The 25,895-nt window shown below is 43.9% G+C and overlaps 1 protein-coding gene across 3 annotated transcripts in view; it reads right to left on the reverse strand.

The window, feature by feature from the left end:
* astn2 (astrotactin 2) overlaps positions 1–25,895 on the reverse strand; it is a 1,763,595-nt gene that overhangs the window by 349,656 nt on the left and 1,388,044 nt on the right. The window lies entirely within an intron of this gene.

A 25,895-nucleotide genomic window follows, 5' to 3' on the forward strand; every position in this document is an offset into this window, starting at 1 on the left:
TGTCGCCAACTGCAATAATTGAACAGCCGGCGGACAGCTTTGTTCCGATAGGCAATACTGCCTCACAGAGAGATCTGACGGAGGGATGGGAAATCCTTACAAGCAAGACTGGTAAGTTTTGAAGATGTGTTAAAAGTGGGATAGATTAGCTGGTGAGATCTGATTGAGGGTCAGATCAACCCGGCTTCCTTCAACAGCCGCGGATCTGCTGGGGTATTTCAAATATCGCCAGTTTTTGAACTTGACTTTCAGAGTGTGCATGTCTTCTCTCATCTTGAGATGCATCAAGTTTGAGTGAAACTGTTTGAATTCTAACTATCTGTAAGCCTGGGGGAATGGAACAAATAACACACCCCAATTCCGTGGTTGTATCATGGAGGGTTGTCCAAGTTCTTGAGCGTTTGTTGGACATTGTTTTAAACTCCCTGGACAGATGAAACTAAAAGTCGCTCTTGATTTAATGAATGGTTACAGGGACAAGCCAGATTGAATTTCCTGTTGATAGTGATGTGTTGGTGATAATTGGAGGGAATTACTGCAATCTTTCAAAAAATATGTTACTTTCCAGCTCCTAAATAATCTAAAGCAAGTTACATAAATACACCTTTCAGCCAGTATTTTTTTTTAAATTCTGAAATGTGTTTGCCATCAAATATGAAACTCTGTTTTGTTCTGTGTACTTTAGGGGACAGAGCATTTGTGTGGTGTCGTTCATGAACTATTAACATCACTTAGCGCTTTACCGCAATTTCTGATGTGATACAATGTAGAAAGTAAGATTATTTGCACACAGTAATTTACTGGAAATAACAATGTGATCATGATCAGGTAAGCTCGTTTAGTGGTGTTGCTTGTGGGATATATATATTAGCCGTGACACCAGGGAAAACATCTTTTCTCTTTGCTATAGTGTATGGGATCTTTTACGCCCAACTGAAAGGAAGGATGTTTAAAAGTTTATTTATTAGTGCCACAAGTAGGTTTACATTAACACTGCAATGAAGTTACTGTGAAAATCACCTAATCGCCACACTCTGGTGCCTGTTTGGGTACACTGAGGGAGAATTTAGCATGGCCAATGCACCTAACCAGCACATCTTTTGAACTGTGGGAGGAAACCGGCGCACCTGGAGGAAACCCAGGTAGACATGGAGAGAATGTGCAGACTCCGTACGGACAGTGACCCAAGCCGGGAATTGAACCCACTGGCGAGGCAGCAGTGCTAACTATCACATCCAGAAAGCAGCACCTCTGATAGTATAGCACTGCCTCAGTACTCCACTGAGAACAGTGTACAAGAGGAATAGGACTTGAATCAATGACCTTCCCGCTCGGAGGTGCAAGGGCCACCCACCATCAAGACTCAAAACTGACTGCATTCTCTCTCCACAGATGCTGTCGGACCTGCTGAGATTTTCTAGCATTTTCTGTTTCTGAATCAATCATAGCTGAATTCCAAGTTTTGTGCTAGTCTAGTTAATGTTTGTAGCAGAAACCAAATCTGTCCCATGCATTTGGTATACTTTAAGTATTTGCAACTCTTTCCTATTTTCAAGATGGAGGTCGGAGTCACAATGAAATGGAACAATCATCCCATGGCTTTTATCTTCTTATCAAACATACAGTCTTTTAAAGGTTGTCTTAGAATTACTTCAGCTTTTAAGTAGGAGATTAAACTGTCCTTCTATTCCAGATGTTAAAGATCCAACAGCAATATTGTCTTTCAATAGGTTCCCTGTGAATAGGCATCTGTGGAGAGAGAATAGAGCCAAGATTTCTAGTCTGGATGACCCTTTGTCAGAGCTATGACTCGGTGGGTAGCCCTTGTGCCTCCAAGTCAGAAGGTCATTGGTTCAAGTCTTACTCCTCTTGCACATTGTCCTCAGTGGAGTACTGAGGCAGTGCTACACTATCAGAGGTGCTGGATGTCCTGGCCAAGATTTAATGCTCAAACATGTCTTGTATCTCATTGTTATTGTACACATTAATAAATAGAAATAGAATCCCTACAATGCAGAAGGAGGCCATTTGGCCCATCGAGTAAGCACCGACAACAATCCCACCCTATCCTTGTAACCCCATGTATTTACCTTGCAAATCCCCCGACATTAAGGGGCAATTTAGCATGGCCAACCCAGCTAACCTGCACATTTTTGGAGTGTGCGAGGAAACCCATGCAGACACAGGGAGAACATGCAAACTCCACACAGACAGACAGTTGGAATTGAACCCGGGTTAAGACCATAAAATATAGGATCAGCATTAGGTCATTCGGCCCATCAAGTTTGCTCCGCCATGCAATCATGGCTGATATGATTCTCATCCCCATTCTCCTGCCATCTCCCTGTAACCCTTGATTCCCTTATTGATCAAGAAACGATCTATCTCTGTCTTAAAGACACTCAATGACCCGGCCTCCATAGCCCTCTATGGCAATGAGTTCCAAAGATTCACCACCCTCTAGCTGAAGAAGTTTCTCCTCATCTCAATTTTAAAGGAGCGCCCTGGCACTGTGAAGCACTGTGTCACCGTACTGCCCACAAATTGATTCACCCATTGGCAAATTTTTACAAACATTGACTTGAAAGGCAAAACAAAAGAAATTCAAATCTGACTGTAATCACATTCTAAACTCTATTTTACATGGCTGAGTAGATAGAATGCTGCAGATTTCCCTTGGCACCATAGGACACAGAAGCACAATTTAATCCCCATAGTGTAAGGTGAAGTTATAGTAAAAAAAATATAAGCCACATCAAGCAGCCAATAATTACAACTTAAATGTTGATGTGACTTCTGTGAAATGGAAATACCATAATCACCTCAAGCTAATTTTTTAATGTTCAAAATATACACATACTTGACGAAGGTGGGCAAGTGGGTGAAATGGTAGCTGGCAACCATATCGTGGAAAGTGATCACAATCCAGTTAGATTTAGCATTACCACAGAAAAGAATAGAGATTAAGCTGGAGTAAAAGGCACATTTTGCAGGAATGAGATGGGATTGGGCTGAGGTGAACTGGGCGGCACTGCTGGGAGATAAATCAGCGGAAAATCAGTGGAAGCACTAAAGAGCGAGATCCTAATTGTACAAAGTAGACATGTCCCCTCCAAAAATAAGAGTGGTACTGCCAAATCTAGACCCCTCCCCCCGTCGGTTGTCCAGAAGAATACAGGGGGAAGATCAAACAGAAAACGAAAGTGTACAAAAGGCACAAAGAGTTAAGTGCTGCAGACAGCCTGGATGGATATAGGAAGTGCAGGGGCAAAGTAAAAAAGGAAATAAGGAGATCAGAAAGAGGACCCGAGAAAAGATTAGCAAGTAAAGTTAAAGAAAACCCAGAGGTGTTTTACCAATATGCTAATGGAAAAAGGTTAATTAAGGAAAAACTGGGACCTATCAGAGATGAAGAAGGGAACTTGTGTGTTGATGCAGAGGCTGTGGGAAGGGTTCTAAATGAATATTTGTCTCAGTGCTTACAAAGGAAAGGGACGATGCACGTTTAGTCGTCCAGGAGGAACACTGAGAGATGTTGAATGGGATAATCATAAAGAGAGAGGGAGTGCTTGAAGGGTTGGAATTCTTGAAAGTTGATAAGGCGCAAGGTCCAGATGGACTGTTTCCAAGGCTGCTGAAGGAGGTCAGGGAGGAGAAAACAGATAATCTGAGGACGATTTTCCACTCCTCACTAGATACAGGGGAGATACCAGGGGACTGGAGAAATGCAAACATAGTTCCATTGTCTAAAAATGGATTAAAGGAAATACCAAACCATTATAGGCCAGTTAGTCTTACATCAGTAGTGGGCAAATTAGTAGAATCAATCTTCAGAGATAGGATTAAGGCATAAAAAGGCATGGACTTGTTCGGGATGGTCAGCATAGAATTGTTAAACGAAGGTTTTGCTTCACAAACTTAATTTAAAAGAGATTAAGTCTATTTCAGAGATTTCTGCCATTATAATACTTGACAATCTATGTCTTTCTTATTACTTCTCTGAAAATAATGAAAATATAAGTTCAACTAATTAAGTTTATAAATGCCTTGAATTGCATTGTGTGTCATCCAGTCTCGATGGCCATATATGGTGCTCCATATGCAGTAAGACCTGGTCACTATTCAGACTTGGGCTACTAATTGACAAGTAACATTCATGCCACACAAGTATCAGGCAAAGATAATCCCCAATAAGAGGGAATCTAACCATCTCCATTTGATATTCATGGTGACACGGTGGCACAGTGGTTAGCACTGCTGCCTCACAGTGCCAGGGACCCGGGTTCAATTCTGGCCTTGGCTGTCTGTGCGGGGTCTGCATGTTCCCTCCATGTCTGTGAAGGTTCCCTCTGGGTGCTCCAGTTTTCTCCCACAATCCAAAGATGTGCGGGCTAGGTGGATTGGCCATGCTAAATTGCCCTTTAGTGGCCCAAGATGTATAGGTTAAGGGGATTAAAGGGGTAAATACATGGGATCATGGGGATAGGGCCTGGGTAAGATGCTCTATCGGACAGTCAGTGCAGACACAATGGGCTGGATGGCCTGATTCTGCACTGTAGGGATTCTATGATTTACATAATTGAATACCCTACTATCAACATCCTGGGGCTATTATTGACCAGAAACTAAACAGGGCCAGCCGTATAAATATTGTGGCTGCAAGAGCGGCATGGGCAGCATGGTGGCAAGTGGTTAGCACTGCTGTCTCACAGCTCCAGGGACAGGGTTTCTCCCCGTGTCTGCGTGGATTTCCTCTGAGTACTCCAATTTCCTCCTACAATCCAAAAATGTGCGGGTTAGGTTGATTGGCCATGGTGAATTAGCAGGGGGATTAGCAGGGTAAGTCCATGGGGTTATGGGGATAGGGCCTGGGTGGAATTGCTGTCAGTGCCGCTCGATGGGCTAAATGGCCTCTTTCTGCACTGTAGGGATTCTAAGGATCTAAGAGCGGGTCAGAGACTCGGAACTTTGTAGAGATTAAATCACCTCCTGACTCCCCCTGTCCACCTGGATGACACACAATACAATCTGTTTGAATGGACTTACCTTGCATTAAGTTGATCTTTCTCTACACCCTAGTTATGACTGTAACACTACATTCTGCACTCTCTCGCTTTCCTTCTTTATGAACGGTATGCTTTGTCTGCATAGCATGCAAGAAACAATACTTTTCACTGTATGTTAATACATGTGACAATAATAAATCAAATCAAGTCAAATCAACCATCTACAAGGCACAAGTCAGGAGTGTGGTGGAATACTCTCCATTTGCCGGGATGAGTGCAGCTCCAATAGCACCAAGAAGAATGACACCTTCCAGGACAAAGCATTTGATTGGCACCTCACCCACCACCAAAGCATTTACTCCGTCTACCATCAATGTACAGTTGCAGCAGTGGGCACCATCTACAAGACGCGCTGCAGCAACACATCAAGGCTCCTTCGATAGCAAATTCCAAACCTGCAACCTCAACCATCTAGAAGTACAGGGCAACTATCTGGAAGGACAAGAGCAGCAGATGCATGGGAACCTCATCACCCTCAAGCTTCTCTCCAAGTCATACACCACCCTGACATGGAATTAGATCGCTGTTCCTTGACTGTCACGGGGTCAAAACTTGGATCTCCCTCCCGAACACAAGTTGGTGTTCCTACAACATGTGGACTGTAGCGGTTCAAGAAAGCAGTTCACTATAACCTTCTCAAGGGCAAATAGGGATGAGTGACAAATGCTGGCCTAGCCAGCAATGCCTACACCTCGTGAAGGAATAGAAAAAAACAAGTTGGCATCATGCAATAATGATTAAATGCAAACTAGTCAAGAGTACAAAGATACTTTGTAAAATTAAACACAACACATTGAGCACAACATCAAAATAATAGCAAAAGGGTAATTTTAGGACTGCACACATTGTTTGCCAGCAATGTATATCAGAAATTTATGTGCACGCTTTCCCAGAATTTATGAACACGCAATTTAATGGCTGTTGCAAGTGATGCACTCAGATGTGTTGTGATATGAAGGGGCCTATGATCAGTTTGATTAAAATCTCGTGAAGTCAGAACATTGCTTGACATCTTAATCGATTAGTATCATAAATCTGCGTTGATCTCAGATGTATCTACCATTGGCCCCAGAGCATGGTCTTGGGAAATGGGGTTCAAGAAAATCAGCTGTTGTCCTCTGCTGGAAAACAAGGGATCAAAATTCATCTTGATTAGCAACATAAATGGATGGCTAACAAAAGGAGAGCCCGTTTTTCTAATGCAATGGAAATTCATATTGATGTGCGGCAAGGATTGGCTCTGGTATGCATTTGAGTATGATATTCCATGAGCAGTGATATGCCAGTTTTACCATAGCTGAACAGAATGATGACAAATCAATGTTTACTTTTCATTTGTAGTGCGATTCTTTGATAATTAACATGTTTTGATGATGAATTTTACATAACCTTTTGAATAATCAATGTATGTCCATATATATTTATACATAAAGCCTCAGAAGATATTTCTATTCAATAGGAGGCAGGCTCTACCCCTTCTCGAATTCCAGCATCCGCAATAATTTGCTTTTATCTACTCCTTTTTGAATTCTATGCCTGAGGGCAGGCCCTTGGCAATTATTTACAACAGATAGGGTCAAAAGGCATGCCCCGAGATTAGGAGGTAGGTTATCCAGGAAGAAATAAAGCCCCCATTGGGAGAGTTGTACCATGATTCAGTAATATCCACAATGATATCACCAGGTAGTGCAAGGGAAAACGATTAACACTGGCTGAAGTTTCAGAAATATAGAGGATCCTAATTTTTTTTTTAGAAAAGAGGGCGACTTAATCATTTAAAATACCGGTATACAATATTTTTATTTATTCATAGGACATGGGCGTCGCTGGCTGGCCAGCATTTATTGCCCATCCCCAGTTGACCTTGTTCCGAGGGCAGTTGAGAGTCAACCACATTGCTGTGGCTCTGGAGTCACATGTAGGCTAGACCGGGTAAGGACGGCAGATTTCTTTCCCTAACGGACATTAATAAACTAGATGGGTTTTTTCTGACAATCAACAATGGTTTAATGGTCATCAGTAGATTCTTAATTCCAGATACTTCTTATTGAATTCATATTCCACCATCTGCCATGGTGGGATTTGAAACTGGGTCCCCAGAACATTAGCTGAGTTTCTGGATTAATAGCCTCGCGATAATACCACTATGCCATCGCAAGATAGGAAGCAATTCTCCCAGCCTGCTGTGCTGCTCTAGAGAGATATCAGCGCAGGCTCCTCGCTGGGCACTATGGCCTCTGCACATTTCCGGCTCCATGTTGCTTGTAGTCATCAGCTCCATGCATGCCAAAGAGGCGGACCCTTTTGGGGGAAGATTGGTGGGGGTGATGGATCAGGGCAGGCGGGGGTGGGAGGGAATCAGGGCTGGCCCGGTGAAGTCAGGAGGGCCCGTGATCGAGGGGGTGTTGGAGGAAGGCGGGAGTGTCGGAGGGGCAGCAATGCGGGGTCGCAGGGCTGACCAGCAATCGAGCTGGCCTGCCATCGGGGGGGGCGGCAGTGCGGGGCCACTGTGCATGCGCTGATCTCCGTGCTGACGGATTGGCGCATGCGCAGTGGCCTGCTGCCGGCCTCTCCAGCGAGAATCAGCCCTGCTCTCTGATTTTCAATGTGAATCTCGCTTGGGCTCTTTGCAGTGCTCAGAGTGTGGGAGGTTCATTCTGAAAATCATGCTAAAACAATCTGCAGGAGTTACTCCAGTTTTCACACAAATTCGACACTTAGAATTCTTTGGGGAGAATCGTCCCCAAAACGTGCAAGCGTTTCTCAAAAGCCACCGGTGCTCTCTGAGATGCTTGTGTCTCCTGTGGCTTTGTCTGGATATTTTGATTGGCTGCCGATACTTCAGTCCAGAAACCTGGATAGCGGCATCTAACACAAAGCCAACAAATCTCACGTCACTGTCCGTGTGGAGTTGAGAGATGCATTCAATAGCAGAGACCTGGCTCAGAAGGAACAAACATGTTAAAGAAATTACGATGTTTGCAAAAGAATTTCAGAATATATGGGTTAGACATTGGGCTCAGTAGCACACATCTTTTAAGCAAGAGTGTCGTCCTTGGAGCTGCAAGATGATGGCTAAGGTACACACACTGGCAGAACAAATGCACCGGGCAGCATACTGACGCAGAAGTTAGCGCATGGAGTGAATGCCAGTCAGACGTAGGTGAAGCAGGAAGGTTATGGTGTCATCTGTATGCAACCCTGATTTGACACTAGCAGTGCCATTTTGGGCCTCAGCATTCCAGCTCACACCTTCTAATAACCTCACATAGCTGGTGGCACGGTAGCACCCTGTGGCACAGGGACCCGAGTTCGATTCCCGGCTTGGGTCATTGTCTGTGTGGCACCTTCTCCTCGTGTCTGCGTGGGTTTCCTCCGGGTGCTCCAGTTTCCTCCCACAGTTCAAAAGACATGCTGGTTAGGTGTATTGGCCATGCTAAATTCTCCCTCCGTGTTCCCGAACAGGTGCCAGAGTGTGGTGGCTGGGGGATTTTCACAATAACCTCATTGCAGTGTTAATGTCAGCCTACTCGTGACACTGATAAATAAACTTTAAACTTTCCCTCAGCAGAATTAAGAGCATCCCAAAATGTTTTGCTCGTCTATCGCCTCAAGCTGTTGCTACGATTCTATGAGCGATTCTGCTCACTGCTTTCTATAATTTTTCTTCAATTTGTAAAAGTCTACAGGGAGCAGTGGCAGGTGTTCAGTGACTTTTTGGTGACTTTAAGGTTACTGCGTAAACCAACTGTTTCCAGATATGGATGCCCGCATAGGAGTTTCCCTCGGAGTACAGTTTAACATGAATGGAGGCACGCAGAGCAAGACATGCTGCTGGAAGATCGGGAAAGATAAGGGATCGAAGGCCTCTTAGCAGGACGCTATATCTACCCAGGTGTTAAAGGAGCAATGTTCTCGCCTGACCCTCAGCGAGGAGCAACATGTTTGGTACCTGCGCTTCAGTAAGGATGGCCTCACTGGAATCGGCTACCTGCTGCAGTCACAAGTTCAATTTCAGAGCAGGGCATTGGTCAGATTGCCAAAGGCTGTGACGTTGACTGTGATGATGCATTTCCATATATGTGACCCCATTCCCGGATGCAGCAGAATATAGGTGGGAAAGCTCGCAATCTACGTGGGTTTCCTCTGGATGCTCCGATTTCCTCCCACAGTCCAAAGATATGCAGGTTAGGTGGATTGGCCAATCTAAATTGTACCTCAGTGCCCCAAGATGTGTAGGTTAGGGGGAATAGCGGGGTAAATGTGTGGGATTACAGGGATAGTGCAGGTTAAGATGCTCTGTCAGAGAGTGTGTAGGTTAGGAGGATTAGTGGGGTAAGTGTGTGGGATTACAGGGATAGTGCAGATTAAGATGCTCTGTCAAAGAGTGTGTAGGTTAGGGGGATTAGCGGGGTAAATGTATGGGATTACAGGGATAGTGCAGATTAAGATGCTCTGTCAGAGAGTCAGTGCAGACTCAATAGACTAAAGGAACTCTTCTGCACTGTAGGGATTCAATGATTCTTTGATCTCCTATCCAATGTGGTGTGAGGGAAGTCATTGAGGTGCTCTCTGTTCCAACAGAGCTAATTACATTGAATTGCAAAACATGCTTAACTACCTGGAAGAGTGTACATCCAGTGTAGCACACACTTAAAGCTTGTTTTATTTTGGTGAGATGAGGAAGTGTCCCTCTGGAATGATCGTAGAAACAGATTCATTTTTTGAAAAGTTGATTTGCACCATTGCGTCAAATTGAGAATAAAACTGAGTAGTGTTGAAGTAAACTTTGCCACGTATCCTCATTGGCAACCTTGGATTTGTCAAGTAAATGGCATTCCAATTGAATAATGGTTACAAAAAAAATGCAGTCCACATTGTCTCCCTGTCATTCAACTTCAGGGCACCTTTGATCATTCAGAACATATTATGAGCCCTAATTTTGGTTTTAATATTTTGAAATTCTCTTCCGCCAATCCACTACAATATATGTTTCCCTTGGGGAGTTCAAAAGCATTAATTCAGTATTAGTCATATCCTTTCTTTGTTTTAATAAGTTCAATAATGGAAACATAGCTCCTTTTTTGCTGTTGCATCTGCCAGTAGAAAGAGTTTATTTAAGTCAGATAGATGTTGACTCCCCTAATTCCTGACGAATACCCTTCGAGTACAAATGCAGAAAACATCTCTTTATTATTATAGAACATCACATAAATTTTCAGAGCAATCATTGGTCTTGATTGCTACCCACTGCAAACCAACACAAGTTTGGCAGCTGCAGAGAGAATTTTTCAGTTATGAATTTACATCCTGTTTTTACGGATTGATGATATTTCTTCCCCTATTCTTAAACAAGAGTGACATTAACTGTAACAGAACTAATGGTGCAGACAGAACAAAGGGTTACAGAATCTTGTTCTCAGAATAACCTGAACTTACAGACTTTCAATATTGCATACAGACTTAGGTCTGAGATTTGGTCTGCACTGTTTTTGGGCAAGGGACTTGTTACACAGGAGACCCAACATTCTATAACACTAGCACACGTTCCAGCTAGCCTCGAAGACAGTCTGTCCCTACTAAAGGGGAACTGGACTAACCAAAAGGAAGACGCTGATTGTGTTCTGTACAAGACATTTTGTAGGCTGCATCGGAAGTAGCTAACAGCAAGGCCCCTGTTCTTTTCTGCTTTCCGGACTTCTGGAGCCCATTTCACAATTTAGACATGCTTACGTAACAACTACTTGCATCAGAGAGCACTTTTAGGGCAATTAAAGTCCCAAGTCGCTTCATAAGAACATTATCAAACGCAACTGAGCCGCATAAGATGAATTTAGGACAAAAGCTGGGTCAAAGAGGTAGGTGACGTCCAGGCAGCTGACGGCACAGGCACCAATGCCACAGAGATGCTCAATATGTCAGATTTGGAAGAGATGATGTGGAGATGCCGGCGTTGGACTGGGGTAAGCACAGTAAGAAGTCTCACAACACCACCCAGATTTGGAAGAGGACAGAGATGCAGAGATGTTGGAAGGTTGTAGGGTTGGAAGACTGTGATGTAGTATGTTGGGTGCGGACTTTTCCTTTAAGAGAACAGATCGCGTGACCTCTGGGCTATTAGCTCTGCCCAGTGTGGGATCCTGTTGGGCAATCTTAAACCTGACTGTGAATGAGTGCACACCTTCAATAAAGAGCTCCCAGTATTGAAGTATTCTCCGTGCCCTTTAGTCTACAGGGGTATACCTAATAAGGACATTTCAGAGATAGGGCGGGTTGAGAGCATGAAGGAATTTGAAAACAAGGATAGGGATTTGAAAATCAAGCATTGCTGGACTGAGGGCTCAGTGAGCTCTACGTTAGTGAGCTCAGCGGCAATTGGCAATGACTTGGTGAGAGTTAGGATATGGGCAGCAGAAAGAAGTTATAGTTTGCTCCGTTCATTCACACAACCTTCTTCCTTGTGCACAAAAGGGTAGAACTTTTCACAAAGCAGAACGAGGAAGGATGTCCTTGCTATAGAGGGGGTGCAGTGAAGGCTTACCAGGCTGTTTCCTGGGATGGCAGATCTGTCATATAAGGAGAGACTAAGTTGGTTAGGATTATATTTGCTGGCGTTTAGAAGAGTGAGAGGGGACCTCATAGAAACTTATAAAATTCTAACAGGGTTAGACAGAGTGGATTCAGAATGAATGTTTCCAATAGTGGGGGAGTTCAGAACTAGGGGTCATAGTTTGAGGATAAGTGGTAAATCTTTTAGAACTGAGGTGAGGAGAAATTTTTTCACCCAGAGAGTGGTGAATGTGTGGAATTCACTACCACAGAAAGTAGTTGAGGCCAAAACCTTGTGTGATATCAAGAAGAAATTCGATATAGTTCTTGGGGCTAAAGGGATCAAGGGATATGGTGAGAAGGGTGGATCAGGATATTGAATTCGATAATCAGCCATGATCAAAGCGAATGGTAGAGCAGGCTCGAAGGGCCGAATGGCTTACTCCTGCTTCTAGTTTCTATGTTTCTCTGTAATTGTCAAAGATGCAGACGCTCCATGGTTCCATGCACCATGTTCTGTGATCAGTGGGGCATTTTTGATGAGCACAATCGGTCCTCTGCACTTTTGAGGTTGCATCTTTTTCATTTTGGAACATTCAATTAATTAACTGTACCGAAAGCAAGAAAAACTCCTTCAGTGAAGGAAAAGGGATCTGAATGATAACCACAACTGGAATCACAGATTCAGAGGCTTACTGAAGGACAGCCATAATATTTTTCACTGAGGCGATAACGTTGCTGCAGCTGCCAATCCCAACACTCACCCCCCCCGCCCCCCGCCCCCCGACCACTCCTGTCCCACCTCCCTCCACCAGATATTGCAAATGCTGAAAACTGGAAACAAAACTGCAATACCAAACATACTCAGCAGGTCAGGTACCATCAACGGAGAAGGATTCTGGACAAGAGTCACCAGACCTTTCATTGAACGCTACCCTTCCCCTGTCAGAAGATGGACTCTGACCTGCAGAATGCATTTTATGCTTTTACATAACTTCAGTGCTTCCTCACAAAGTTAGCGTGAGCCACTCTCCCGACTATCACGGACGTGGGTGTTTGAACTGTTCAACTGGTGATGTAATGATTCCATGTCGCTTACATTATCCGCTCTGCTCCTGACATCCATTGGAATGGTGTCGAACACAAGAACAACAGGCTTTTGGCAATAACATCCGAGGGCAGATTCAGGATTCTGGTTTTGGAACGTTGGATTTCCAATAGGATATCCATTAACTGTCAAAATGTAAGAATTTGGCTTTTAGACCAGGGATTTAGCTTTTTTTTTAATACAAAACATATTTTTGTGTAGGGAAAGAATTAGGGAAGGAAAAATGCTTATGGCGTGTTACGAAATGCGTTACATTGGCTTTGACTGTCGCATTTAACTACATCGCAACCTTGATTGCATTTCCAAGAAATTCACTGTGCACATTGGGAAGTTTGAACAACATGATCTGGCCATTTGTAGATGCAAATTTGTTCTTACTTGTGATTAAAGTTTTCTTGAGAGTGTGTTGCGTTTGAAATGGATGGATTGTCCCACAGTAGCAAATAGCCAAATTCTGACACCAAACAATCTAGGTTCCCACACAGCAGAGGTGCTAATCTGCCCCATATTTTGTGGTCTCCGCCTGCATGTGAACCACATGTGGACAGTCCACATCAGCCATTCCTTCGAGGTTTCACTCACTGATCTTACTTGACAGGTAAGCGAAAAGAAAAAAGATCATAGCAGCATCTGCCCCACACATACAAAAACACTTGTGTGTGACGGATACACTGACAATGTATGCACTTTCCCCAGTCTGGATAGCCCGTTCTGCTTCTGTCAAACTGAGGCCAGAAATGGGGGTTCTTGTCGAGCTTTGCTCACAGCACTAAGCTACACTTTTTCAAAGGGAAAGTACAATTCCACTCATTCGCCCTGGACGTAAGCTGTCCATTTTAACACATGTATACAGAAGACTTATCATCGCTCTAAGTTCAGAGTTAATACTTCAATCTCTCCGTGTCAATGTGAACCAAAACTTCACTCGCCTATATGTTGAATAAAATTGTTGTTCACATCAAATCGGAAAAGAGCCTGATTTCTTGGCAAGTGCAACAGGGACGCCTGCCAACCTTGACTGTTGCCAATCAGGGACCCCCGATAGCCCCGGGCTGTTGTGCACACATCTCTTAGTTTTACTTGTGAGGTTTACAAAGCATCTCTTATGGAGACTGGTATAATTTGAATGCGTACAAAATAATTTTGATTTAAAGGTACATGACCCGACAATGTTTCAGCAATTTTGCTTTTAATTCCTGGGGTGTGCTCAATAAAAATAGTGAAAGCCTTTCGCAATGACACATGAAAAGTAAAATAAACTTGTTCCTGACTGTAAAGCAAACAAAAGGCTGACTCTTTTCCTGTTGGGCTGGTGCCAGGTTTTGTTTATTTTTTGTCCTATAATCGATCGCATATTTTCAGAAAAGCCTATTTCAAGATGGTGCTGAAAGCTGATGCGGAAAATTGGGAGCAGGTTCAGATACCGTCAAGGTGTTCCTTACTTCATTAAAACACCCTCAGAAACGTCAAGGCCCATGGCAACTCAAGTGGAAAAATGAACAGTATGAGCAGTGATTGTCATCAGACATGAGAGCATGGCCCATTCAGCCAAGCACAAATGGTGCCCTGAAACCTTTACGTGTCTGCTTTGTGGGAGAGATTAATTGATGTTACATGATCCAATAGCAGATATTGGCGGCACAGTGGTTAGCACTGCTGCCTCACTGCTACCAGGGACCTGGGTTTGATTAATGGCTTGGGCTCCTGTCTGTGTGGAGTTTGCATGTTCTCCCCATGTCTGCGTGTGTTTTCTCCGGTTTCCTCCCACAGTCTAAAGATGTGCAGGTTAGATGCAGTGGCCATGCAAAATTCTCCCTCAGTGTATCCGAACAGGCGCCGGGGTGTGGCAACTAAGGGATTTTCACAGTAACTTCATTGCAGTGTGAATGTAAGCCTACTTGAGACACTAATAAATAAACTTTAAAACTTTTTATAGATAGAAGAAGCGATAAAAAAGCCAATTTCAATTTTCGGAAGCAGTGATGGACAGTGGAAGGGAAAATTTGGTGTGTTAATTAAGCAGTGAAATTAAGAAAGGCCATTTGCCACCTCTGCCAAAAGTTACAATTCAGATGGTAGGATCTTGTGGACAAATGTTCTCTTCTGATCAACCCACACCTCTGCCAAATGGGGTAGAATCTTCATGAAAAAGTGTTTGGAAAGCTTGTTCCTGTTTGGCCTCGTGATATTATCGCTAGAATATTAATCCAGAAACTCAGTTAATGCTCTGGGGACCCAGATTCGAATCCAGACTTGGGTCACTGTCTGTGTGGAGTTTGCACATTCTCCCTGTGTCTGCATGGATTTCCTCCGGGTGTTCCGGTTTCCTCCCACACTCCAAAGATGTGTGGGTTAGGTTGACTGGCCATGCTAAATTGCTCCTTAATGTCGGGGGATTAATGAGGTAAATACATGGGGTTATGGGCTCGGGCCTTGGTGGGATTGTTGTTGGTGTAGGCTCGATGGGCTGAATGGCCTCCTTCTGCACTGTAGGGATTCTATGAATCCCGCCATGGCAGATGGTGGGAATTTAATTTCAATCAAACATATCTGGAATTAAGAATCTGCTGATGACTATGAAACCATTGTCGATTGTCGGAAAACCCATCTGGTTCACTGATGTCCTTTAGGGAAGGAAATCTGCCATCCTTATCTGGTCTGGCCTACATGTGACTCCAGGACCACAGCAATATGGTTGACTTTCAACAGCCCTCTGGAACTAGGCAACCAGCCAGCGAAGCCCATGTCAGACAAATTTTAAAAAATGAAGGGTCAATGCACCATTGTAATATGTACACATTTCATAGAATTATGCAGAGCAGAAGGAGATTATTCAGTCCATCATGCCTGCAGCTCTTTGAGACAGCAATTGAATTAATCCTCCTCCCCTGCCTGCTCCCTCCATTTTAGCCCTGCAAAAGACTTCCATTTCAAATTCCCTTTTGGAGTTTACTATTAAATCTGCTCCCAGTGCCCTTTCAGACAGTGCATTCCAAACCAGAACAGCTGGCCAGGTGCAAAGCATAGCAACGTAGAAACATAGAAGATAGGAGCAGGATGAGGCCATTTGGCCCGTCGAGCCTGCTCCACCATTCATCACGATCATGGCTGATCATCCAACTCAATAGCCTAATCCTGCTTTTTCCCCATAACCTTTGATCTAATTCGTCCCAAGTGCTATATCTAGTCGCCTCTTAAATACATTCAATGTTTTGGCATCAACTACTTCATGTGATAATGAATTCCACAGCTCACCATTCTTTGGGTGAAGAAATGTCTCCTCATCTCCGTCCTAAATGATCTACCCCGAATCCTCTTTCTTTATTGAATTGAAATGGAAATGTCACTCAATCTCCTGCCCCTATCAAAATAGTGAGAAAGACAGACTCGCAATTTGCTCCATCATTTTTGCTCAGCTAATTAATCACTTTGAAGTAAGTCTAAACTTTGTCGTGTGGGGAAAATGCTTTGCATTGACACTCGAAAAAGCATTGAAATGAACCCTTTGCTTCCAGGTGCTGGTTGTGGGAGAAACATTGACTTTGACACTGAGACAATGCTTTTCGGTATTTGGACGTTCACTTTTATCACTAAAACAGACAGAAATGTTCATCTTCATATCTTCCATAAGAAAGGCAGGACAATTTTAAAAGAAGAGTTGAAAAACAGTCCAGGACTGGGCAATTGCAATGATAACCTTCTGACCCAGAGACAGAGTTAGTGCTTCCAACCAGGCCAAGCTTAATCTTTAAATTGACGGAAAGATACACACTTTTAAGCATTATTCCCAATCAAACTTCCATTTTGTTCTGTTTATCCCAGCACTTCCCAAAAAAAGATTGTTTCTATACGGACAAAGCACACCGTTCATAGAGAAGGAAAGGAGAGAGTGCAGAATGTAGTGTTACAGTCATAGCAAGGGTGTAGTGAAAGATCAACTTAGTGCGAGGTAGGTCTATTCAAAAGTCTGATTGCAGCAGGGAAAAAGTTGCTCGAGTCGGTTGGTACGTGACCTCAGACTTTTGTATCTTTTTCCCGACAGAAGGTGGTGGAAGAGAGAGTGCCCGGGGTGCATGGGGTCCTTAATTATGCTGGCTGCTTTGGCTGAGGCAGCGGGAAATGTAGACGAAGCCAATGGATGGGAGGCTGGTTTGCGTGATGGATTGGGCTACATTCATGACCCTTTGTAGTTCCTTGCGGTCTCGGGCAGAGCAGCAGCCACACCAAGCTGTGATACAGCCAGAAAGAATGCTTTCTATGGTGCATCTGTAAAAGTTGGTGAGGCGCTAATGTGGTTGGTATGATATACAAGGATTTTCAAAAGATGTTTGATAAAGTGCCAGAGAATCAGTTTGCCAACAAAGTTGAAGCCCGTGATATAAAAGGGACAGTAGCAGCATGGATATGAAGTTGGCTGAGTGACAGAAAACAGGAAGCAGTGCCGAAAAGCTTGATTTTCTTTGTCCTGGAAGAAGGAAAGCAGTGGGGGTTCCCCAGGGATCGGTACCGGGTCATTGCCTTTCTTATGTATATTCATGACCTGGACTTAGGTTTACGGAAGCAATTACAAACTTTGCAGATGATACAAATGAGGAAGCATTATAACCTGTGAATAGCATAATGATGGACTTCAAGAGGACATAAACAGATTGACGGGGCGGCACGGTGGCACAGTGGTTAGCACTGCTGCCTCACAGTTCCAGGGACCCGGGTTCAATTCCAGCCTCGGGTCACTGTCCGTGTGGAGTTTGCACGTTCTCTCCGTGTCTGCGTGGGTTTCCTCCGGGTGTTCCGGTTTCCTCCCACAGTCCAAAGATGTGCAGGTTAGGTGGACTGGTCATGCTAAATTGCCCCATAGTGTCCTTACGGAAGTCCCGCGGGCAACAACAGGTAAAGGTCCTGGTGCCCCGTGGACACAGGGCTGCTTTACTGACAGCGCAAACCACATCAACGAAGGGATTAGACTGCATTGTTGACATAAAGTCCAGATGGTACATTAGCAGCTAAAAGCTTTTTGATTGACAGATCCAGGGGAGATAAAAGCCTGCATTGTTGATACATCATTTCACCCTCAGTAATCCTTAGGTACTTCTGAAATCATAGAAATCATAGAAACCCTACAGTGCAGAAGGAGGCCATTCGGCCCATCGAGTCTGCACCGACCACAATCCCACCCAGGCTCTACCCCCACATATTTACCCGCTAATCCCTCTAACCTACGCATCCCAGAAATCTAAGGGGCAATTTTTAACCTGGCCAATCAACCTAACCCGCCCATCTTTGGACTGTGGGAGGAAACCGGAGCACCCGGAGGAAACCCACGCAGACACGAGGAGAATGTGCAAACTCTACACAGACAGTGACCCGAGCCGGGAATCGAACCCGGGACCCTGGAGCTGTGAAGCAGTAGTGCTAACCACTGTGCTACCGTGCCGCCCTCTTTTTCAACACAGCTGGCCGCATCCTGTTTTCCAAGTCTCTGAGCCTTCCGAGAAAGCAGAAAGGCTTCCTAGTACAGCTTTTTATTTTACCTTTGGCTTTTTTGTCTTGCGTGCAAAGCATTTGACTGAATTCATAAACTTCAATTTTTTTGCTTTTTTCACTTACTGTATTTTTTTTACTCTGCCAAGCTTCAAGATTGGAGATGCTGGGATTTTTATCTTTGAGATAGAGAATGCTGAGAGAAACTTTAGTTTAACTGCATAAAATAATGAGGGAGGCCTTGACAGATTGGAGATGTCAGGAGCTATTTCTAATGGCAGAGGGATCACCAGAGGGCCTGGATTAAAAGAGATCGGCTGAAGGAACAAAGGGGAGTTGAGAGGGGAAATATTTTAAGCTGAGAGTGGGTCGTGGGATGGATTGCTGTCGGCAGAAAGCTTGTGTAACATACGAGGCATGCTTATGCATTAGAAGCTCCAGGATGTATGGGTCTACTGGCAGGGGCTGAGAAATGGTTTCTCTTTCAGGCAAAAGGCATCTGATGGGCTGATTGGCCATCTCCTCTGCTAGTATTCTCTACAAATCTTTAGCCATTCTTCTTGCATCATCCAATGAGATCCTGAGAAAGATCATTCATACAAGTCAGACTTCAGAATCATGTTGCCAATTACATATACGATGATGATGTAGAATCTTGTCTATTTGAACATTGGCTCATGAGGTTAGTCATTGGCCCCGAGATGTCTCAAGTCTGATGACTGTTGTAGCTACCTAGGATTTGAAATTGTCCTTAGAGCAATGATAATATCACACTTAACAAACATGCCAGATCCTTCATGAGAGAACTGTTGATTAGACTCTTTCTCCTGATCAATGTTCACCATTTTAGGTCCTGTTAATACTATGCCCATGTCATTCACTAGCACTCTGGGACATCATGAGGACGTGATATGGTGCTATGCAAAAACGCAGGTCTGTCTATGATGGTTCTCTCATCATTTTCAGCATCTGCGAGTGAGATGGTGGACAACTAGTCACTAGGAGCTATGCATGGGTTGGTATTAGGGTAACTCTCCCTCCCTGTGTGGATAGTGTTTGTCTTCCAATGATTAGGTGGGATTGGAGAGTAGTGAGACATTATATTTGCTATCTCTGCTTTATTGTCTATAAACTGAAAACTCGAGTGTTGCGTGCCAACCTGATGCTCCTATACTAGGTCCAATTTCAAAACTACTCCTCATTCTATTTTCATCCATTTGTGTGAAGGATAGAACCATTGAGATGCAATTATCAAGGGGAAAACTACAGGTTTGTTTCAGTTATATCTCATTTTGACATGGATATTGTGTTTAATATCTGTTCAATCTTATAATGAACAATATTTTTGGAGAGTTATTCAGGTGCAGGATTGAATGCTTTTTTGTGTGTTCTTCCTGCAGTACAGATTTTCAGAGGTTAATCCATAGTTCCAAATCTCAAATAGGATCTGGTAACCACTGCCAGCAGCAGTGGGAATCTCCCCAGATCTCCCCACTGGTGGCAACCTTTGTGCAATCGGAAGAATCGCGGCCCTGGAGTAAAAAAGAAGAGACTGCGATAAGCCTTAATAAAATGTTTGTTCGGCCTCAACTGGAATATTGTATCCAATTCTGGGTACTACACTTTATGATAGTTGTGCAAGCAAGATTTATGAGAATGGTTCCAAGAATGAGGAACTGCAATATTTGGGTGGATTGGAGAAGCTGGGGTTAATCTCCTTAAGGAAGAGGTTGAAAGGAAACTTAGAGTCATAGAGGTTTACAGCATGGAAACCGACCCATCGGCCCAACTTGTCCAGGTGCCCAGTTTTTACCACCAAGCTAGCCCCAGTTGCCTGCATTGCCATGTCCCTCTATACTCATCTTACCCATGTAACTGTCTAAATGCTTTTTAAAAGACAAAATTGTACCCACCTCTACTACTGACTCTGGCAGCTTGTTAAAATGCCCCTCTGGGCCCTTTTGCATCTCTCCCCTCACTTTAAACCTATGCCCTCTAGTTTTTGACTCCCCAACCTTTGGAAAAAAATGTTGACTATCAACCTTATCTATGCCCCTCATTAATGTGTAGGCCTCTATAAGAGCATCCCTAAGTCTCTTATGCTCCAGGGAAAGAAGTCCCAGTCTACCCAACCTCTCCTTATAACTGAAACCATCAAGTTCCGGTAGCATCCTAGCAAATCTTGATAGGGATGTTCAAAGAACATGAGGGGGTTTGGACAGTGTACATAAAGAGTGGGGAGATGGTGGTGGCAATGTCACTGGATTAGTAATCCAAAGGTCCACTGATCATGGAACCATTGTCAATTCTTGAGAAAAAAAAACATTTTAAGGTCCCTTCAGCTAAAGAAATCTGCTATTCTTCCCTGGTCTGGCCTACCTGTGACTCCAGACCCACAGCAATGTGGCTGACTGTTAACTATCTCAAAGGGAATATGCTGGCAGCGTACACATCCCATAAAAGAATAAGCATAGTTTAAAGAATCTGTTCCCATTGGCAGAAGGGTTGCGAACTAGAGGTCACAGATTTAAGGTAACTTGAGGAGAAACATTTTTACACAGCAAGTGGTTTCCGATCTGGAATGTGGTGCCAGTGAGTTTGGTGGCGACAGATTCCATCATGGTGGATAAATATCTGAAGAGCGAAAGGAAATGCAGGGTTACGAGGAAAGGCCAGAGAAGTGGGACTAACCAAATTATTCTTGCAGAAAGTCAGCATGCTTACCATTCTACAATTCTATAAAAGCAAGACTTTGAGACCTCAACACCAGCCCCCAAACACTGCAGGCCCTGAGTCCAATTCAGAGTCTGTGATGAGTCAACTGGCTTCGGCAGATCCCTAAGTGGGAATTGCTCAGATATTGTAAAAACCCACAGAGGTCCTTTGATTGCAACCCAGTGAAGCTGCAGGAACAGTCTACATCTTATTAATTCATTTCTGGATGCTGTGCCCGTGTTTATTGCCCATCCCAAATTGTCCTTGAACTGAGGGCATTTAAAAAGTCAACCACATTGCTTTGGATCTGGAGTCACATGTAGGCCAGACCAGGTAAGAACAGCAGATTTCCTTCCCTGAAGGATATTAGTGAACCAGGTTGGTTTTGAAGACTTATCTACAATGGTTTCATGATCATCAGACTGTTAAATCCATTTTTTTTTCAAATTCAAATGGTGGGATCCGAACCCCTTAACATTCCCCTGGGTCTCTGGTTTACTAGTTCAGTGACAATACTGCTGCGCCACCACCTCCCCTGAAAAATGTTCCTTCACGTTGGGCTGTCAAATGCAGACAGGGCTATTTTCACAGCACATCAACACTGACTGATTAGGTTCACACACAATGAATGGTTACGTGTGAGCTAGCAGGGTCTTTTAATAGAATGTAGTTCCTGGGCATTATGAGTTATTGATCTTAGAATCATAAAATAGAATCCCTATTGTGCAGAAGGAAGCCATTCGACACATCAGACGGAATGTTACCAGCACATCTAGCCAACGTTCATACGATCCTGCCCAAGGCCAATGGAGAATCTGTTCTCCAAGCCTTGCCCGCCCCCGGAATTGGGGCTGGCATGCCGGTAAAATTCCGGCCATCGAGTCTGTGTAGTTAACATGTAGTTAATCCCCTAACCCACACATGCTGGAACACTAAGGGGCAATTTAGCATGACCAATTCACCTAATTTTCACAACTTCGGACTGTGGGAGGAAACCGGAACACTCGGAACCCCACACAGAAACGGGGAGAACGTGCAAACACCACACAGACAATCATCCAAGGCTAGAATTGAACCAGGGTGCCTGATGCTGTGAGGCAGCAGTGCTAACCACTTTGGGATAAAAGGGGATACATAGAGTTACAAGGACTGGGCCTGGGTAGGATGCAGTTTCGGTGAGTTGGTGCAGACTCGATGGGGTAAACTTGCAAACCAAACAAAATGGGTTACAAGCTTTTATGCAGAACATCATTATCAAAGTCTCCACAAATTTTGGAAGAGCAAACATTTTTCTTTCTTTCCCCCCCATCAAATATCGACGCTATTTCATTGCAGTACCTCCAAGAGGGCAACACGGTGGCACGGTGGTTAGCACTGCTGCCTCACAGCTCCAGGGACCCGGATTCAATTCCCAGCTTGGGTCACTGTCTGTGTGAAGTTTGCACATTCCCCCCTGTGTCTGCGTGGGTTTCCTTCAGGTGCTCCGGTTTCCTCCCAGTCTGAAAGACGTGCTGGTTAGGTGCATTGGCCATGCTAAATTCTTCCTCAGTGTATCCGAACGGGTGCCGGAGTGTGGCGACTAGGGGATTTTCACAGTAACTTCATTGCGGTGTTAATGTAAGCCTACTTGTGAGACTAAGAACAAAAAAGGAAACTAGCTAGAAGGTCAAATTTTCAGACATTTCTGGGTGCCACCCAGAGTTGCTGCCACAACTGACTGTCAGTCATAGAATCCTACAGTGCAGAAAGAAGACATTCGGCCCATCGAGTTTGCACCAACCACAATCCCACCCAGACCCAATCCCCATAACACCATGCATTTATCCTAGCTCGTCATCTGGCCCTTAGGGATAATTTAGCATGGCCAATCAACCTAACCCGCACATCTTTGCAGTCCTCTGGCAGCCATGAACAGCACTATCGTTTCTTGAATGGTGTTACTACGAAGTGGGAGAGAAGGGGAAGAGATGGCGGCCCATCTCACCTCTTGGCATTGCATTTCGGAACAGTTAATCGTGAAGCAGCATTGACATGCTAAGCAGAAATATCAATCGTATTCACCCTCCCCTCCAATGCATGATACAGGAAACAAACAGCAAAGAATTTTATGGAACCAAAAGGGAAAACACTGGAAAATCTCAGCAGGTCTGGCAGCATCTGTAAGGAGAGAAAAGAGCTGACGTTTCGAGTCCAGATGACCCTTTGTCAAAGCTAAAAGGCTTAGAAAGTGGGAGCTATTTATACTGTAGGATGAGGGAATGAAAGATGAGTCAGAGCCACAAAAACAAGAGGAAAGGCTGCTAATGGCAGTCCAGAGAGAGAATAAAAGTTGTGAATGGCCAAACGGCAAAGAAGCTGAAATCAGAGGGTAAGCTGTGACAGATGTAGATGTGGGGGAGATGAGTGGGAGAGAGGTAAAGTTAAAGTAAAGTTTATTTATTGGTCACAAGTAGGCTTGCAATTAACATTGCAATGAAATTGCAGTGAAAATCCCCTAGTCGCCACACTACGGCGCCTGTTCGGATACACTGAGGAAGAATTTAGCATGGCCAATGCACCTAACCAGCACATCTTTTGGACTGTGGGAGGAAACCGGAGCACCCGGAGGAAACCCATGCAGACACGGGGAGAACGTGCAAATTGCGTACAGACAGTGACCCAAGTCGGGAGTCGAACCTGGGTCTCTGGCGTTGTGAGGCAGCAGTGCTAACCACTGTGCCACTGTCTGCTCAAATTGAGAAAAAAGGGGCAAAGGGGGAGAAAAGGTAAGGAAAGGGGGGATAAAATAGGGGGAAAGCTTGGGGGGAAATAAAGAAAGACAATAAATTACTGCATCCACAGTAATTTGCTTTTATCAAGAATTGTATGAATGTGGATAAGGATGAAACAATATAGATGAACCGAACAATGTTCCTTTATGTTTGGTAAGGTAGAAAAACGTCAATCCTCAAATATTTGAAGGCATTACGGGGCAATTTTGCTGAGCATGTAACTGTTCTACTCAGAAACTTAATGCTTGGTCAGGGATTTGAGAAACTGTGGATTAAACAACTGGCATTCAAATCTTGGTACCTCAGCCCCAGTTAATCAATCACTCAGTATTAACAAAACCAGCACACAAGTATTTCGCAAAACACCCTTTCCACAAAAATGATTTGACTTCCGACAGAAACTGCTGAATTCCGAGTGGAACTTGGCTGAGGTTTGATTACATTTTGTGTGCTAAATGCTGACTACTAAACACAAGAATAATTGGGATGAATTTAGTGCTTGGATCAGGAATTCTACCCAATGGGAGCAAATGCAATGTGGTTCGCTGCACTGCAATTTGATGTTTGGATCACCATCACGCTTGGAGCAGGTATGTAATCTATGTGGAGTCAATTGGACTCAAAGGGCTGCAGCCTAGGGATTTCCCCACGTAACAAATAACCTCAGATATATCTAGGCAGTAAGTGCTTTATAACAAGGTCATGCAGACTAGCTCACCCCTGAGATTCCCCTCATTTTTCAGCCCAGCACCCGCAGCCCTTTGTGTGTTTTAATACATTTTAATAATAGACCAAATGTCAAAATTGCTGTTTTGTATCCCAGTAGGAAAGTTTCCATGAACATTTTGACAGATGAATATTCCCTCCATTCCTAAAATAATTTCACCAGGCAAACCGCACACCACATTTTTTTCATAATTCCACAGTATCATGTACAATCCCATGCCGACTCATACCTTTGCATGTCCACTCGTTCCAAACCAACACTGCTTGGCAATCGCAACACATAATGAATTTTTTTTTAAAAAGCAGGAATGTAAAAAACACCCTCACATCCTGGCTTCATCATTATACGGTTGATTATTGTCGTGTACTGTTTTATAACAGATGTCAATGCTCAGGAACAAGCTACTCCACCACGGTGCCCGTACAAACTTGTGCTTGAAACCAAACTTAATTCTGACAAGAAAAAGTTGATTTTCTTCACTCTTGAGATCAAAATTGCATATTCTGGAACACTGAAATAAAAAGGAGGAATGCTGAAAATACTTAAAGCCTCTGTCACTATCAGGAATGTAGAAGATAATGTTTTGGATAAAGACCCTTTTTTGGTCTGGATAAAGGGTTTACATTCAACATGTTCACTGGCCTTTTCTCTTTATCGGTGCTGACAGATCTGCTCTGTATTCACAGCACTTTTAACATAAATTCGATACGCTTTTTAACTCACATCTATCAGGAGCCAAAGAAAGTTAAAAGAAGTTGTCTGATAAAAGACGTCCAAAGGCAAACGAGAAAAGCCTTGAATATTCCACACAGCAAAAAGTGCTGTCCAGAGGGACAGAAAATGACAGAATGTGTTGAAACATAGAAAATTGAGTCAGTTAATTATTATTGAGAGTGTAGAATACCTTGGGCGGGATTTTCCCGCCTTTCACACCGGCAGGATTTTCTGGTCCCGCTGCAGTGAATGGAGATTTGGCTGAGCGCCAAATTCTCCGTTCTTGGTTGCAGCGGCGGCGGGACATGGATGGCACGCAACCCAAACAGTACGTAGCCCGGACAGCACACACCCCGGACAGCAGGCACCCCAGACAGCACGCACCCCGGACATACTCTTTTCCACCTTCTCCCACCAGGAGAAAAGATACAAAAGTCTGAGATCACGTCCCAATCGACCCAAGAACAGCTTCTTCCCTACTGCCACCAGACTTTTGAATGGATCTACCATATAGTAAGTTGATCTTTCTCTTCACCCTAGCAATGACTGTAACACTACATTCTGCACCCTCTCCTTTCCTTCTACCCTATGTACTCTATGGACGGTCTGTTTTGTCTGTATAGCGCACAAGAAAGAATACTTTTCAGTGTATCCCAATACATGTGACAATAATTAAATCAAATCAAATGGCTGGTAAGATTGTGTCCTTGTGGGGAGAATTTTCCCATCCTACCCGCCACGGGAATTGTAGCGAGCGCGGGGCA

The sequence above is a fragment of the Mustelus asterias genome, chromosome 13, assembly GCF_964213995.1.
Source record: "Mustelus asterias chromosome 13, sMusAst1.hap1.1, whole genome shotgun sequence".
Taxonomy (NCBI): Eukaryota; Metazoa; Chordata; class Chondrichthyes; order Carcharhiniformes; family Triakidae; genus Mustelus; species Mustelus asterias.